The following is an 18,118-nucleotide window of genomic DNA, read 5'->3' as shown; positions in this document are numbered from 1 at the left end:
CACGGTAATCTATACAAGGACGGAGTCCTCCATCCTTCTTCTTTATAAAAAAGAAACCGGCGGTTACTGGAGAAGTAGAAGGCTGGATGATGCCTTGCTCTAGTCCCTTGGTTGATGTAGGCTTCGAGGGACTCCTCCTCCCGGAGTGACACAGGATAGAGTCGTCCTTGCGGCAAGGCCGCTCCTTCTAGGAGGTCGATAGTGCACTCCCTGTGAGGTGGCAGCTGGAAAGTTTTCATTTTGCCGACCACGTCCTGGAACTCTTCGTACTCGGGCGGAATAGGGTTCCCCTTCTCTAGCTCAGAGCTCTCAATCCTGGTGGCCATGCAGGGGATAGACATGCAAGAAGTGAAGCAACTAGGAGACCAGAAGGTCAGCTCACCGGTTCTCCAATTGATCTGTGGGTTTGCTGTCGGAGCCAGGGGATAACAGGTACTGGAGTTCCTGCAGCGAAATGCCCAGCTGGTGCACTAGGGAGAGATCGATAAAACTGCCTGCTGGTCCACTATCGATCAGTGCTCTGGTAGTGATCTGCTGGCCCCCGCTTCTCATCATCACTGGGACTGTGAGTTGAGCGTGCACAGCAGTATGGAAAGACGAGACACCTACCGGCAGGCTGGGTGCTTCTCGCTCCGATCGGACGGGGCAGCTGCGAAGTGCGTGTCCGGACTCACCGCAGTACAAGCACAGCCCTCCCTGGGCTCATCTATGTCGCTCGTTGGTTGTCAGGGCGGATCGACCAAGCTGTATCGGCTCCGGGTGGTCGGCGGCTGGTGATGGTGCTATCCTGGGCGCTGCAGAAGGATGGCGGCAGCGGCGCCTATCCCTGATTGTGTTATCGAGGCGGACAGCGAGCCTGACGAACTCGTCGAAGGTGCCGGTCTCTCCTCGAGAAACGAGTTCCTCCTGTAGCTCCTGGTTTAAAGCCCTCCGAAAGATTGTCCGAGGGCAATCCTCTGTCCACCGAAGCTCGGCAGCGATAGTCTGGAACTCCAGTGAAAACTCTGCAGCTGACTGGGCTCCCTGTCGGCACTCCAACAGGCGATCCCCCAGGTTTCTTCCAACCGCGGGGTGATCGAACACCTCTAGAACTACCTGGTTGAAGTTCCGAGCCAAGTTCGGTAGGGGGCTTTGGTCAGCCCACAGTGCGGTGGCCCAATCTCTGGCTCTTCCTGTCAGGAGATAGATCACGAACCTGACTTCGGCCGTAGGATCTCCGAACATCTCAAGATGCTCCTAGATGTACGTGCTGCACTGCATAAGGAACCCCTTGCAGTGATCCGGGTTGCTGTCATACCACTCTGGGAGCACGATCTGGAGAGCTGCTGGGCGGCGAGGGGGAGAGACGGGCAGAGGGATGCGGGTGGCTTGTGCTGCGATGAGCTGTTCCATGGCAGCGACCTGTTGCTCCAAGGGGGCTGGTCCTGCTGAGTCCATCTCTTTACGGCGAAGTATTCTGTCAGGCAAACCCAGGCAGGGAAACACGGACCCAGAGATGCGGGACAAAGTGATCTTTATTTGATCGGAAAGGCGAAGGGCTTTCAGAGGGCTAGGCAAAGAGAGTGGTCGTTGTCTGAAGGCAGGGTCGGAAGCTGGGGTGGTCAGTCCTACAAGCAGGGATGGGACACGGAGACGAGGGGAAGGGAAGACGAGGTCCCAGGGCTGGCAGGGGAGGCAGGACGGGAGGTTCAGGAACGAGGGCTGATCTGGGGAAGGAAGGCAGGCAGGGTGAGGAGCACACAAAAGGTAGACAGAAGCGGCAAGGAACAAGGGTACGACATCAGACAAGAAAGCGCTCGGTATTGCTAGAAATCATAGGCAAATATTTCGCAAACTTTGTTAAATGCATCTTCCTTTTGTAGTATCCCTCATTAATTATCCCTAATTATTTGCATCCGCTGGTCCCCATCCAAGGGGCACGACAATATTAACTTTAATATCCCTGTCATATAGAAAGAAAAATTTTAAATCAGATACTTTCACGAGACAGATTTGCCAACCAGGTAAAGGGTATATATACATATTTGGTTTGGTTTCTGGTTTCTCATTTGATTCCTCCAAATCATTCTGTGGATCCACCCAGTTTTCAAACTTACCGTGTCTATTCCTCCTAGCATTCAGGAATTCCCTGATTTCAAATATAACTTCAGTATATAATGGTGGCTATATTTTATGCCCTTTCATCATCTTACTGGGGGATAGAACATGGGGCGGTACGTTTTAGTCTGGGCCTTAAGACAGTTTTTCTCGGTTGCTTTGGACAATTTTTCGACAAAAATAAACTGGCCTATTATTCAAGAATGTACGAATGGGCTCGAAATGTAATGTGCCTTCCTTGTAAAAAAGAACAAAGGTGAGTAGTGACTGGAAATCTTAGACCCTCCGAGGACTTATGCAGGCACTGAAATCGCATCTTCCCCATGTCCAGAGCCCTACAACAATGTGTGTTCTTCGGTGTGTGATGTTATACCTCCCCTCAGTCAAGGATTCGGGATTCAACACTGGAAGCAGCAGGTATTGGCTAAGAGGATACCCGCTGTCTCCCAATAACCAGCCACTGGCAAACGCACCATCCTTTGCCATCTGACACACTCCAAAGCCGGACCAGATATAAGCATCATGTGGACACCCAGGCCACTTGGTCACAATGTCTGTGAAATGTCCTCGATGGTTGCATATCACCTGGACATTTAGGCCTAGTGCTGAGGCACAGATGGAATTCCAGAATCTGGCAGCATGAATAGAGATGAACTCACCTTCCACTGCACCTATAATGCAAGGTACGTATGTCTGCAATGGCATGAAAACCAATTTGTGTGTCCTGCAAGGCATCCCCTCTTGCTTGAAATTGTGTGTAGTGGCATGCATGGCATAAGAGCTCCTCACTGCATGCACAGATTGGGACACTGCATCCTCGCTGAGGCCATGTGCAATACTGACAGTTTACAGCAGGGGGCCTCAAATCTTTTTGATCAATGGTGTGCATCAGTAGTCCACAACAGTTGTCAATAACAAACCAGCATTTCATGAACCGTAATGAATTAAGAATAACCTTTAATGTAGATATCAATATATAACAAAAATGGTGAGTTTTAACGCTCGCTGATTGTTTAGACTCTGTGTCATTGTGTGTGTGTGTGTGTGTGGGTTGGGTAGTTCTACATAGTATATTTGTGCTTAAACCTTGTTAAGCCTTTTTACAGTAACAATACTGATTCATAAGTTGCATTATCCACTGGGTCTGGATGAACGGATCGGGCTGCGTTCGGATGGCAGTCTGTGAACCACTGGTCTACAAAAATTTACCGGTGGAGTCAAAATGGGCAAGTCTCACTGTGGGAATGAGGGTGAAATTCCTGCCTGTTCCGGCTTTTCAGTTCATCCTGCAACTGACCAAGGAGACTCATTATTGCACCCCAGGGCAGCCTGTATTGCTCTATTAAGATGAGATAGTCTAAGAGGTTCATGTCTGCCCGCAAAACAGCATTCAGGCCGGCAGCTTGGCTTGCTGGACAAGGCTGTCTCAACCTCTGTCTCTGGATGAGTTGCACATTCGCCTTTGTCATTGCTGCTAATAAGAGGTGATTCACCTTCCCACTTTAAAGGATGTGACGGAATACACAGCGAGTTTCACTGGTTAGCTCATTATGTGGCAGGAGTGCAGGATATTCTGAATTTATGAATTGTGCCCCATTCCATTCACGAGCCGGAATTAGAATTGAAATGGCCACACCCCAATCACACGACACCGGAATGTCACGTTGTAACTAGGCTCTCTTTGTGGTATGGCTTGGGTACGGCCTGGTTCCTGTACGCCAGTGGAAAAGCACCAGTAGAGTCAGTAGAGTCTGTTGAGACCAATACACAACTAAGTTGAACGAGTACAGCCTGGTAATAAGCTTACGATGTCTCCTTGCTGACATCATGCCTAGGAACATTGGAGATGACACGTTTGACCCAGCAGAGGTAATATGGGCATGTTCTTCCCTTCCTGCTTCAACGCGAGGAGACTGTACTTTAACACCATGATGCTTGTCCTCGTGCAGCCCGACTTACACAAGAGTATCTGCGGCAGGGTGTCCAAACAATGCTGTGGGTGTCATACTCACCAGACCTGGATCCATTTGAACACCTATGGGATGGTCTAGGCTGACACACGGCCTCCAGGGTACCATGTCCCACTAACAGACAGGTCTTGGTACAAGTGCTGCAAGAAGATGGGCGCATGGTACCACAGGCTGGCCAAGGTAACCTTAAGCAGAGTATGAGATCAGGAAGCACTGCTTGACTGCAAATGGAGGTCATGCCAGATACTGAGGGCAGCAGTGATGTCTGTATTGCAACTTCTAGTTGCCGTTGTTGTCAGTTAAAATACTATTACAAACATTCTCTTTGTTGTCGATTAATAACTGTTTTTTTTTTCTGTCAGATGTTTCTTTTGATGCTCAGTATATAAGAGCACAATTGCAAGAAAACAATTGTAAGTAACTTTTATTTTTTTATTTTTGAGGAGTCTGAACGGTAGGACAGAAGGTAACCTGGACATTAAGCCACATATCTATATTATTAGAATTACTACGCATTCTAAGAATGGAACGTCAGTATGTTTTTCAGGCAACCTCCATGTCTGTGTGACCGGATAGCAGGAAATCGTTCAAATAAAGAATGACCTTGCAAATAACAAATGGGCCAGATATCTTGTTAATTTACGAATAAGACTACAAACTACTTTAGATACGAAGGAGTTAGAGAATCACTCTCTAAGTAACAAATAACCATAAGTATGAGAAAACTAACAAGCCTATTTAGGATTACGAAGCTTCCAGGAAACACACCCTAGGTCATGTGTCAGGTAACTTACTATTGTGAATAGTTTAAGTTAGCCCACAGTTATGCATGTGGGATATGTCAGGATGATTTTCTCTGACCTTTATAAGTTTGAAAAAGTGGGATTAGAGCACAGTCTGGGACAGATGGCAGAGAGAGCTAGTCAACACATAATATGCTTCATTATGTTTATGTTATTTGGGTTTATTAGCCATCAGTGAATCAAGTGTGATAGTGAATGGTCATGATGAAAGGGAAAATATTCAAACATTTTTTTATGGAAGGGTCTTGTTTAAGAAATTTTGTAAGCAATGCATGGGCTTTTCATAAACTGACATTAATGCGTGTTGTTATGGCCCGTGATGTCACATGACTTCAACAGGTTATTTTAAAATGGCCTCCAAAGTCACATGACGGAAGACCTCACAAGGCTGCTTAGGTAAAGCAGTGTGACCACAGAGGAAGCTCCTGTAAGCTGTATTTGCGGATAGTAATGCATATTTACTCAGTGTAACTTACAGCTGCTGTGTCATAGATAAAAAGTAGGGCTGGGACTTTAACGCGTCAATTTCGATTAATTAATTGCGGGAAAAATAACGAATTAAAAGGATTAACGCATTTTACTCACTCTATTTTGTCCTTGCTAATGTGAGTGCGCAGATTTTAGCTTGACAGATAGCTAACAGGTTCCTCCAGTAAACATCTGGAAATCAAATCTTGCAGTTTGACATGTTTACTAAAATAGGCATTGTGGAACTGAACAGATAATATATCACAACTCAAACAATATACAATAAATACTTTGCACTTACAAGCGGTTAAATTAACTAACGACTAGCGGGATGTTAATATAACATTGTAAATCCCATTGGCGCACTCGCGCGATTAGCACTTCAATGTTTGTATTACCTTTTTCACAGATCGCGATCCACTTAACAGCTTACCAGATAAATATTTAAGGTAAATAATTGTACCATTTTAGATGGTAGACATAGCACTTTAACTCGTTGGTCAATTTATTTTTGGCCAGGGATACTTGAGGGAGTGTTTGACTGAATTGGAATTGTTTGGTTTTTCTTGTTTTTCGTACACGATGTTTGGAAAATGGGAGCAATTGTCAATCAGTACTTCGGCATTTTTGGTTAAAATTTACAGTGTTCATTCATCAACCAAACTTAAATTTCTTATTTCTCTTGTCAAATATTATGATTAAAATTTGATTAATTTCGATTAATTACAGAGCTTTTAATTAGATTTTTTAAATCAAGTCCCACCCCTAATAAAAAGCATAAAATGTACTACAGACATGTATTTGATACATTATAATGAGCATAAGTGTTTCAATAACATATTAAAGAGTTGACACATTCTGTCTCAAAGGTAGGACCACTTAATGTACAAGGCTAAAAATTACATCTATTTAGTGAGGGATTTCCCTAATTAATTTGTAGTTATTTAATTATGTTCATTTAGCTCATCCATTTGTAGCGTTCATATTTTATATTTTTATATTTTTTTCTATCCTTGCTACTCGCTCATCATGTTCTGTGCCTCTCATACAACTTACTCTCACCAAGGCCATCTGACCCCCTGGCTTCAGGAGTCTGTACGAAGACCATAGATAAAGGGCCTGCTCCCCTCAGTGGGGGCAGACAGACACAGACAGACACTGAACCCGCCGTGTGAAACATCTTTCTGTAACATCTTCATTCTGTCTTAATAAGCTGCTTAAGCTTAAGGAACCTGCCTCATCATTCAAGTAAAAGAACCTGAGGTTTCACTGAAGAAATCTGTCATTAGCTAAATGTGTGATTCCTCTTTCATTACACAGAAAACTCTCTTACCCTGTAATGCTTTACAGGTATGTGGGGTCAAGACTGCAACACTAGTGACAGAAGGTCCTGATCTTAAAACCAGAATAAATGTTAAGTAGCATATTCATGAGGCAAAGAAAATGTTACATCCGCCACCCACAGCAATGGACATGCAGGAGATGGACATTCAGATTGTTGACACCTATACGTATCTGGGTGTTCATGTGAACAATAAACCGGACTGGATCCATAAAACAAACGCTAATTAGAATAAAGGTCAGAGCAGGTAGTATCTGCTACGCAGACTGAGGTCCTTCGGAGTGCTGGGGCCGCTCCTGAAGACATTTTATGATTCTGTGATGGCATCAGCCATCTTCTGCGATGTGGTCTGTTGGGGCAGCAGCATCTCTATAGGGAGAGGAAAAAAAACTGAACAGGCTGATTAAAAAGGCCCATTGACTCAGGGTGTCCCATTGACTCAGGGTGTCCCACTGACTCAGGGTGTCCCATTGACTCAGGGTGTCCCACTGACTCAGGGTGTCCCATTGACTCAGTGGAGGTGGCGAGCGACAGGAGAACGTTGGCTAAGCTACATTCCCTGTTGGAGGACATCTCCCACCCCTTACAGGACACACTATCAGTACTGAGCAGCTCCATCAGCGACAGACTGCTGCACCCAAGCTGTGCGACAGAGAGAAATCTGCAGGTCTTTTCTTCCCTCTGCCATCACAGTTTACAACAAACAATAAGCACATACCTAATCCCATGCTTATATACTCCCACACATATACTGAGACTGTTCTTATGTTACAGTACTCCATTTTTGCTACTGTTAACATGGGTACATACATATACATATTTATTTATTAATCAATATAATCATTACATTTATACTTTATTTTCCTTCATATTGTACAGTTTTTGATTGTCGTATTGTATATATTTTTCTATTGTTTAATATTACTGCTATTGCTCCAGGACATTCTGCTTATTTCCGTTGCGCTATCCAATTTGCTGCTGTAAAATGCAAATTTCCCACCTCAGATCATTAATGAGGGACATACATACCTGTAAATGCATCGGCCCATTGTGCATTCGCAATGTATCCTTTTTAAGGAGGTTTAATAGAAACAAATCTATTTTGCGAGTCTTTTGCACCACCTATTCCCTGACTACATGCCTTTATTCTGAGTGCTAATGTGAGAACCCATTTAGATGAAAACAAAACACACGGGGCTGTTATATCGTCGCAAACAGTTTTGCTCACATCTGTCCTCCACGTTCTTGGAAATTCTGGATCAGATCAGCTTCTTGGAAATCAGTGACCTATTAACTTAAGTGAATTGTAGCTATAATAGAATTTTATTGTACTTCTTAAAACATCATTCATCTACATGATCTCTCTCATATATATATATATTGGGTTACATATATATATGTGTGTGTGTGTGTGTGTGTGTGTGTGTGTGTGTATGCATGTATGTATATGTAACCCAAATAAGCACACAAGTGGTCTGTTTCCGGTGATTGTCATCCAACATTGTTGCCCGTCGTACCACTGTAGCCTTCTGTTGCTTAATACCAGACAGAACAGCCTTCATTCATATCCCACAGCGATGGGTCCCGACCACCTTGCAGTTCATGGTTATTCCAGGGGTGGCACCAGAGAGGGGCTTGGGTGTGCTGTAGCTACCCCAAGAAATTTCTGTGGTTTATTTACAATTTTTTTTTTTATTGTAGGTTTTTTTTATTGCATTTTTTTTTTTTTTTTTGTGTGAATACTGTCATTTATACTTTGGAATATAAATACTTTAATACAACATGTATTTGTGTCGGGCATTAACTGCAATCCCTAAATTTCAGAGTACCCCCGCCGAAAAGTAAAGCAGCCCCCCATAGCAAAAGAAAATGTCTGGCATGGATTATTCCCTCCTCGGACTCACTCACCTGGCCATAATGATTTGACGCTTGTCAGTTACTCAGATCTTTCTCCCTGTATGTTGCTTATGCATTCAACAGGTTGACTACAAGTACTAAATGTTATCTTGCCCTGATGTATCCCAGCATTGACACGCACCGGTGTTACTAGATAATCAGCATTATTTGCTCCACATGGGTGGGGCCATAATGTTCTGGCTCATCAGTGCATATCTAATATACTGCATTGAATCCTGGATGTAAATTATATTCTCCAAAAAGTGACTAATATCTTGTTAGATGGCTAGATGTTCATCCCTTGATATGTGATATTTCTTCGTTGCCCTATCATCTCTTGAGTTAGGTTAAAACATCAGCATCCCTTTCATTCCAGAGTATACTGCTGTATAATAACATACAGTGTATGTTAATACCGTATTAAATGCTGGTAATGTCTTGTGTGTAATTTATCAGCTACCATAAGTATACAAAAATCACGTTAAATATGGGGTCTAGCGGAGGGCACACCGTTATCCGCAGTGGGTCTTAGAACGTATCACCCATGGATATGTGGGGACCACTGTGTGGAAATTTGACCAGCAGCTCAATTGATCAATAAATGAAATTTGTTAAATAACCTTATAAGGTAATGATTAGCCAAACAGGGTGTACGGTTAAGCCAAACACAGGGATGATTTTACACATGGCCAAACTGGTTTGTGTGATTTAGTACATCACAAAGAGTCGCGATATCTCTGGGTAAGGAACCTCTGTGGCAGTAAAGCCCGTATCTTGGCCTGAGAATCTCGGCTGGGCGTTTAAAGAAGACGTCGCTGTTATATCTGTATGGCCGGGCTGCTTTGTCACAGGGGGGTGCTGCTAAAAGCCTCTTTGATGAGGCTCCCCATCCAGGGGGCCCGTCGAGAGGAACAAAGCCGGCCCTGCGACTGCGAGGGGCCGAGTCCCGGGTTCACGGCGACAATAGGAGAGTAACGAGGCCTCAGCAGACAGACGCCACACAGGCTCCTCACCTCTGCTCGCTCCGGCCGTCCATTCTGCCCCGGGGTGGAGGCGTCCCCAAAAAACGGCATTTCAAAGGATATTTGGGTGGTGCCAGCTGAATGTTAATCGCCTGATGGAGGGGACACCTCTCAACCACTGGATTTTTAACAAATTTTGTAACAGTCCCCTCTCTGGGAGTTCATTTGATACATTTATGTTTTGCTCCATACTTACATAAATGTACAACTGGTTCTAGCAATTTTGCTCTAGTGGCTTAGATTCCAAACTGCATGTCTTTTGAGTCCTTGTAATTACAATGAATATGAAGTTATGTCTAATATGATCTAATCTAATAAACGGTCTTAACATTCAGCTCTTTGAATGAAACAAACTGGCATTACAGGATGAACAGATTTCAGTGTTTCTGGAAAGCTGCCTTGTCATTCACGTCACTTACAATACAAGGCTTCAGCAGGCAGACATGCAGACAACTGGGCCAGGACAGCAAAGTGCCTGAAACACAGGGCATTCTGTACACCTGACGCAGGTGCAGGAAAAGGGCCAAATATGGAGGGAATTAATCTGAAATCCAGGAAGCTGCTTCTAATCACTGAAATATGAAGGTAATCCAGATACAAACTGCTTCACCTTTGGCACAAAGGAAATCTTAAGGGGATTTTTTTTATGTGTGTGTGTGTAAAGCGACTTTGGGATTGTGAAAGGCGCTATATAAATGGAACTTATTATTATTATTGTTGTTGTTATGACAGAGCTGTTCAGAAATTCCATTGTCTTATTCAACAGTTGGGAAGGTGGATGTGGACTTTCCTTACTGCTCTGTCCAGCTGCAACCTCATCAAAACGATACAACTGGGGAAGTAAATGATGCTGGATGACGGTTATTAGCTGGAGTCCTTTCAAATGCTGAGAGACATGATCAGATCCTAGGCTGATAAATGTTACCTCTCGCAGCAAAATTCAGGTAATTAAATTACATATAACTCCCATAATAGAATAATAGCAGCAACAACAATAATAAAAATAATGATGGTGATTATTGTTGCTGCTGTTATTGTTAGGAGCAACCATAATAATAATGAATTATTATTATTAATAAATAATTATGCTGTTACCCAAAGGAAAACAAATCCAGAAGATAGGACAGTCGACTGATGGAAATGAAGCTATTTTTTCTCTTAATTCAACTCGCCGTTTCGAAATACGTTTTTTCGAACACTTATGTCGCTTACTGTATTCATTTTCAATTATATCTTCCTTTTGTCTCGATTAAATTTTTCATATTTGTGTGCAGTCAGGTGATTCATTTGGAACAGTATCGTTTTGCGTCTGGAAAAAAATTACAAGGCTCAGTATGCAAAATAATAAACATCCCTGACCTCCTGTCTGGACATTAAAGATGTCAATTAAATGAAAATTTGCTCCTGGAATGCATGGGGCTTCTATATTCACAAGAACGCGTTGTGTGAGTAGGTGATGCACATTCCATTTTAAAGACAGCCGCTCATGTTCTCTTATCATAGTAGCTCCACATGATCCCGTGGGTATCTCAAAGCAATCTCAGAATGTGAAACACTGAAATATACCAATTTCCCTTCAAAAAATGTATTTTGATCATTATTTAATCAACAAATATGATAATGCAACCAGACAGTATCACATTAACAGAGGTTAACGCGCTGAAGTTCTCTCCCATTGTGTTCTGCAATTATATCGGCTAACCTTTGATTCCTTGAAATAATGCTATGATACATAGTTTACCTCATAAAAGCTACATTGGAAGCTGCAGCCTGAATAAATAATATCCAGGTAAAAACATCTCATTGAAATTCATGAATTGTTCCCCTTCATTGTATCGCTGTCATTCCATTTAAAAGTTTTCTTCATCTCGGCATAATGTGTGAGTCCAGGCACCGAAAGTACTTGGAAATTCTCGATTAGGTTTACATCTCCAGCCCTGGTGCGTGAAAACAAGCAAAATTGAGTTCCTGGCATTCGGCGGATGTGACACTGACATCAGAAGGCACTTGTTTTCAGATAACATCTATTTGCCGGCATTCCATGAGTGAATCCATTCTGATGAAGTTTCGTTATTTATTTATTTTCGACCATTGTCGTGAGACCAGTTCGAAAATGGAATATTTAAGGCTGCCTGCATTTGGCATACGCCCGGGGAAACGTTTGCTGCAAAAGCCTGAAATCGGGAACTGAAAATATCGGCAGACTGGCTGTGCAGAACGGCAGGCATGTGTCGCATTTTAAAGGCGGCGCTCAATGATATCATTTCTTGATTCGTTTCCACTGACATGTTGGCCAGATTGAGATGCTAGTTTGTAAACATGTCCCACGAACTGTACAGTACATTAACTTGTCTTCTTAATTGAATGTCTCTTTCAATTTTTGTTATCTTTAATAAACTAGGAAGTGACTGAATTCATTATTTGCTAGTAAGGAAAACAGTCTACAAGTTTCTCAACGTCCAAGATAAACAAAACCATTTCCAGGTGCCTAAAATCTCAGATCTTTGCAGAAGGACATACAAAGATGGAGGACATGCTCTCTATGCTGTTTTCTTCTTACATGTTTGCTGTAGCATTTTACTTTTATTTTCTTTTGACACCCTTCTAGACAGAGGTCACTCCTGGCATCTGTTATAAATGCTGACTGGGAAAGCTCGCCAAACGATCCTTATTTTCTACTGCAAAGGGTCCTTGATCGCTGATCTGAGCTTCAACGAAGAACAAGTTCACATGAGGAAACACTGGAGTTGTAATTATCTGCGTCAGTTTGAAAAACTAGACAAATTATTGCTAACAAACAGGCACTTTTCAGGGCTCTCAATGCTATGTCACCCTGAGGTAAAGAAAAAAAAAAAGGTTTATCAAATCAACTCCTTGAAGTTATTCTGCACAATGATTCAAATCTGCTGATACTTCTCAGATTTAACTCAACCTAAAAGAGACATTAATGTTTTATTTTTTTCTGTACTTACCCAACAACCCATCTGTTAACAAGCAAAACATGTCAAGCTCCCACAAATCAAAACATGTTATCTGAAGGTCATCAAATAAAAATAAGCAAACAAAATAGAGTTGTTTATCTTGTGAGATATTGTCATTTTTGCCAGTGATCCTTAAAGGTACTTATTAAGTGGTACATGTGTGCTGTTAGTAGCCAAGAAGACAGCGAAATACTCGAGTTGGACAGGAGATCCAATGGGCTATTTTCCCCTCGGTACCTGCCTACAAAATGACTGCCAATGCCAAGACTAACTATAACTGGACGGCTCATGTATGATGGTATTTATACATTGTGTCAGTATCGACCTTTGACCCCATACACATACAACTAACTGTCAAACAAGCCTGACTGTTGATTCACGTTTTCAACTCAGGCAAGAGGGGAAACGTGCAGGCATAACAATCAGCCTTTCACACTGAAATATCATGTACATGGCGGTGTCATGCACACGGCGGTATCGTGTGCACGGTCATGTCATGCACACGGTGGTATCGTGTGCACGGTCATGTCATGCACACGGCGGTGTCGTGTGCACGGTGATGTCATCTACACGGCGGTATTGTGTGCACGGTGATGTCATGCACATGGCAGTGTCATACACACGGCGGTATCGTGTGCACGGTGATGTCATCTACACGGCGGTATTGTGTGCACGGTGATGTCATGCACATGGCAGTGTCATACACACGCCGGTATCGTGTGCACGGTGATGTCATCTACACGGCGGTATTGTGTGCACGGTGATGTCATGCACATGGCAGTGTCATACACACGGCGGTATTGTGTGCACGGTGATGTCATGCACACGGCGGTGTTGTGTGCACGGTGATGTCATGCACACGGCGGTGTCGTGTGCACGGTGATGTCATGTACATGGTGGTATCGTGTGCAGGGTGATGTCATGCATACGACAGTATATTGACAACAGCTAAATTTACATATTTCATTGCAATCATTCCCTTCCATCAAAAGTCTATAAAAAGGGAAACAAAGAGATGTGATGTTCATTAATTCTAACTATTTTTATTTTGTCTAAATCTACAAGTTACATTTTTGGACAAGTCACTGAAACTAATAATTAATTAAAATATTAAATAATGAAATAGGAGAATAAACTGATTAATTTTTTTAATGAAGGGGCTAAGTCATAGGTATTGTGAGTGTTTTGTTTATATTTATTATTATTATTATTATTATTATTATGGGTTGGCCCCTCATCCTGGGTTGTTCCCTGCCTCATGCCCATAGATTCTGGGACAGGCTCCGGACCCCCCGCAACCCGAAAGGATAAGCGGTTTGGAAAATGGATGGATTATTATTATTATTGTTGTTATTATTATTATTATTATTATTATTATTATTATTATTATTATAACAATCATAATATCATCATAATCTGTTTTTGTTTTTGGAGAAGCATGAGTTCTGACAGTCTGCAGGAGTGGTGTACTTCATCATAGCATCACAGTAAATTTCCTTAGTAAATATCAAGCTGTATGAATAATGGTATACAATAAAAAAAAAACCTTTTGTTCGACACTTCAGATAAACACACTATATAGGAAATACTAGCCTTAACTGCTTTGAAACTTGACTATTCCAATGACATGTTTACTGTAGAACACTGATATGTGAAAGTCAATAAGCATTCCATAAAACTTTCAAATTGAGAGAATGAGGAATTATTCTAATCTCAGCAGAGCTGGTTTCCCTAAGTGTGGGGTCATTATTTGGTCCTTCACAAGATGCAAAGTAAAATTAAGTACATTCAACTCTACTCAGCTCAACTATGCATTTCTGTTTTGTGACCTTCCCAACACGGATGGCCTGCAGAGCAGAACATCCAGCCATGGCTCGAAATTGTGCCAGAACAAATCACATTGTCACTGTGAAAAATATACATCACGCAAAGGTGAATTAACTAGTGTATTAGCCGCTTAAGTTACTGCTACTTTGTGTATCGTTTTCCATGGGAGAGAAAAGAAAATATACCATTTATAAGTATGTCCTTTGATGACCTATTAAAGGGCACGGAATGTTCTTTATCCACTGTTAGAATCATCAAAAAATGAAACAGTTACCAGCAACGTAATTAGACGCAGTAAGAGACATATTGTCACTGCTGTGCTTCCATGACATGGGTAAAGACTGAAACCCAAGCAGGTCACAAGCAAAAATTCATCAGCAACTTTGTTTACGTGGCCCAGCCGCTGAAGCGATTAATTACACTCAGCATTTTTACCTCCACGCGGCCGCTTCCAGTGGAGAAGTACATCACTTTTTACCCTCAGTTTTTTTTTGTGATTTTTTTTTTTGTTTTGTTTTAATTGTCATCACAAAGAATAAACACCCGAGAGCAAAATGTAAGGGTGAAGCAAAACAATTATATTTGGAGGAAAGTGATGCACTGTACACTGCGAAACGAATCACCCCACAAACGAATCGCCCCACAACACAAATTTCCTGAGAAACATGTATAACAATATAGGATATATAACCACAGGTCAGTTATAAAGACTAATTACGTACTTCTGTTTAGCTTTTACTTTTTAAAATTTCAACAAGGGGAATGAAAATAACAGTTGCAAACAGGTTCCAAAAGTATAACGTACAGAACGCTGGAAATGTGATTTATGATGAATTCTTACCCTTGGCTAACATATATAGCTCAGTGTACAAAAACACATTCAGTTTCTGAAACACCCATAACTTAATGACTGCTGAATTTGCAAAGGGTTTAGCTTGACATTTGTCTCCCGAAAATTATCTGCTCAAATTTAAAATAGTCATTTAAGACGATATACAATTATTTAGATGTATGTATATTACTGTAATGAACATCCTTCTTACCACACAAACACACACACACATTCCTCTGCTGAATTTAATTATCTATGATGTAAACACACGCTCAAATGTACGTTTTCATGAATTTCTATATCTGTATATTTAATATATGTTTAAATACTTTTGTATTGCTACTAAATTGATAATTGCATATTCAACAGGACAATTTTAATAAACAGTTGCAAAAAAACGTATGTGTTTGACATGTATAATACAATCTGAGGCTCCAGATTACTTTTACCTGAGGAAGTGAATTTTTTTTTACATTTAAAAATTACCATTAAAATAAATTTCTGATACTATACTAACTACATATTTGTTGAGACGGTTTTGGTACTTACATTATTTAAGCCATTTAATTATCCACAGACCATTATCCATGACGCCTCATTTTCCTCCCTTTCCCGAATCATTGATCACGTTTAGGCTGATTTTCATACTTCGCTAAATATATCAATGATTGATTAATTTAAAAGTCCAGCCTCAGCAAACCCAGATTAAGTTTGCGGCATTTGCTATTCCATTTCTTAACTAAACCCTAAGTTATACTAGTTGGCAAATGCAGCTAATTTTAACAGGCTTTCACCATGCACTTTGCACCATTTCTGCCCAAGTCCAACTTTAGAGCTAGTTTAATGACCGTTTCTGGGACTGTTCTACGTGTTTTCCCCCCCCATAACTATTAGCGTCATTTCGTCCATTAAGCTACATTAATTGTGGGTGAATGAAAACTTGCAAGGAAGAAAAAAAGGTCTTTAAGAGCCCAATCACGTGCCCGGGGCACTTGCGGTCACCTCTGACCTCCTCAGTGGAAAGTAGGCAGAGTTTCAAGTACTGCGACTAAGATACGCAGCAGGATCCGGTTCGCGATAAATAGCATTAAGGCAGAATAAGCATATACATTCTGAGTTAAACACCCGATGTTAAAACTACACATATTTATCAACAGTTTGTTGATGCTACAGTCAAATAATAATTGTTTTAGGGGGAAAAGTATTAATGCAATGGTACATATGCTTGGTAGTTGCTTGCCTTGCATTCCGATTTATTGTCAAAAAATGTTTTGTTGTTATTTGATATCTTTAGAACAAACTTTAAAATCTTAAATCCGCATCCAAGGAAACCACCCAACAGGAATCGATTACATTTCCATATTCCTCTTGCTGAAAAGTAGCTCTAGTAAAGACGTATTATCAGGCAACAATTAGAAATGTTGTAATATTTTAAAAAATAATAATAATATTTAATTTTTTATATATATATATATATATATATATATATATATATATATATATATATATATATATATATATATATATATATAATATGTTTCAACTCTATTCAAACAACGGGATATATCCTTATAACCAACATACGAATGGCTAATTTTTATTGAATATTTCTATAGATGGCTAAACAAAAAACGGCTGAATTGCAGTCATATGTAATTTGAAAAGCTTAGTGTTGTATTTTTCCACCTTGTTTTCATTTTAAATGTTATTACTATACTGCAATTTTTTATATTTTGTGATGGTTTTAAATCTTTGAATCAGTATTCGATATTCAGCCTCGCTTTCATGCATGCGAAAAAAATTGCATTTTGACAACGAAACCGCATGAGCCATTGAACTTAATTATTAAATTAGTCTTTTTTGGAAGCGTCTTTTATGTTAAACATTGAGGCGCTATTTGATATGCCTTTCATGGAAGAAGTGACATAGTATATAGGGCTGATCCACATTTTCGTCATATACATTAAAGTGTAAGTTAAAAAGGTAAAGAATTTCGTCAGTTATCTTCCCACGTGTGTTTTAAAAACAATAATTCTATGTTGGCGGGAAAATACTGATACATCTAATATTGCGTCATTAATGCATTAGTCACATTAGGATTCCTTTCATAAGACCCCCGGGTTTCTTTTGTTTTGATTTTTATCAATAATCCGTTCCCAAGAAGCATCATAAGATTTTGAAACATAAAAATAACGAAAATAAATAAACTTTGTCTTAGGTGTGACTGAAATGCAATAATTATACTTCATATTCACTGAACGGAAACAATGTTGGAGTTGCCGCTGCAGAACTTAAGCATTTCCAATAGATTGTTTATTGTGGTTTAATTAACACCGTGTGCGTTTCATTGATTAAACAAAATGCTACAAATAAAAACACAATCATAAGCAATCACAACGAATGCGGACAGAGCAAAACACAGCCTTGTCCTGCTGTTACTGGTCCTCTAAACGAGTCGCGTCCCAGTCACTCTTGGTCTTGTGACGCATCTTAGTAAATCAAATCGTTCACTTCCGTCCAAGAGTCGGCGCTTATCTAGTTACATGCATTATTGTGTCTAATATGGGAGATGAGGTGAGCCAGGTGCAGGCTAGAACTTCATCCCCCAAAGGACCCCTGGCGTTCCCATATTTCTTGCAATTTCGGACCTATTTAACGCAGCATTTTAACGCTGCGCTCTTAATTTATGCAAATAATCTTTATGCTGCGGTCGATCTTGGCGCGTGCTGCGCGATTCCAGCACGATCACAGGCATCTAGCTCAACAGACACTGAAGGTCCCTGCAAACGATGAACAATGTGGCACATCGCAAGATGTCAGATTTGGCTTGTTACTTTACCACAGCTGCAAGCCTTCGGATCAATGAGCTGGATTAGTCAG

Source organism: Brienomyrus brachyistius, chromosome 14, assembly GCF_023856365.1.
Source record: "Brienomyrus brachyistius isolate T26 chromosome 14, BBRACH_0.4, whole genome shotgun sequence".
NCBI classification, from domain to species: domain Eukaryota; kingdom Metazoa; phylum Chordata; class Actinopteri; order Osteoglossiformes; family Mormyridae; genus Brienomyrus; species Brienomyrus brachyistius.
The sequence above is the reverse complement of the archived record's forward strand: the minus strand, read 5'-3'. Positions refer to the sequence as shown.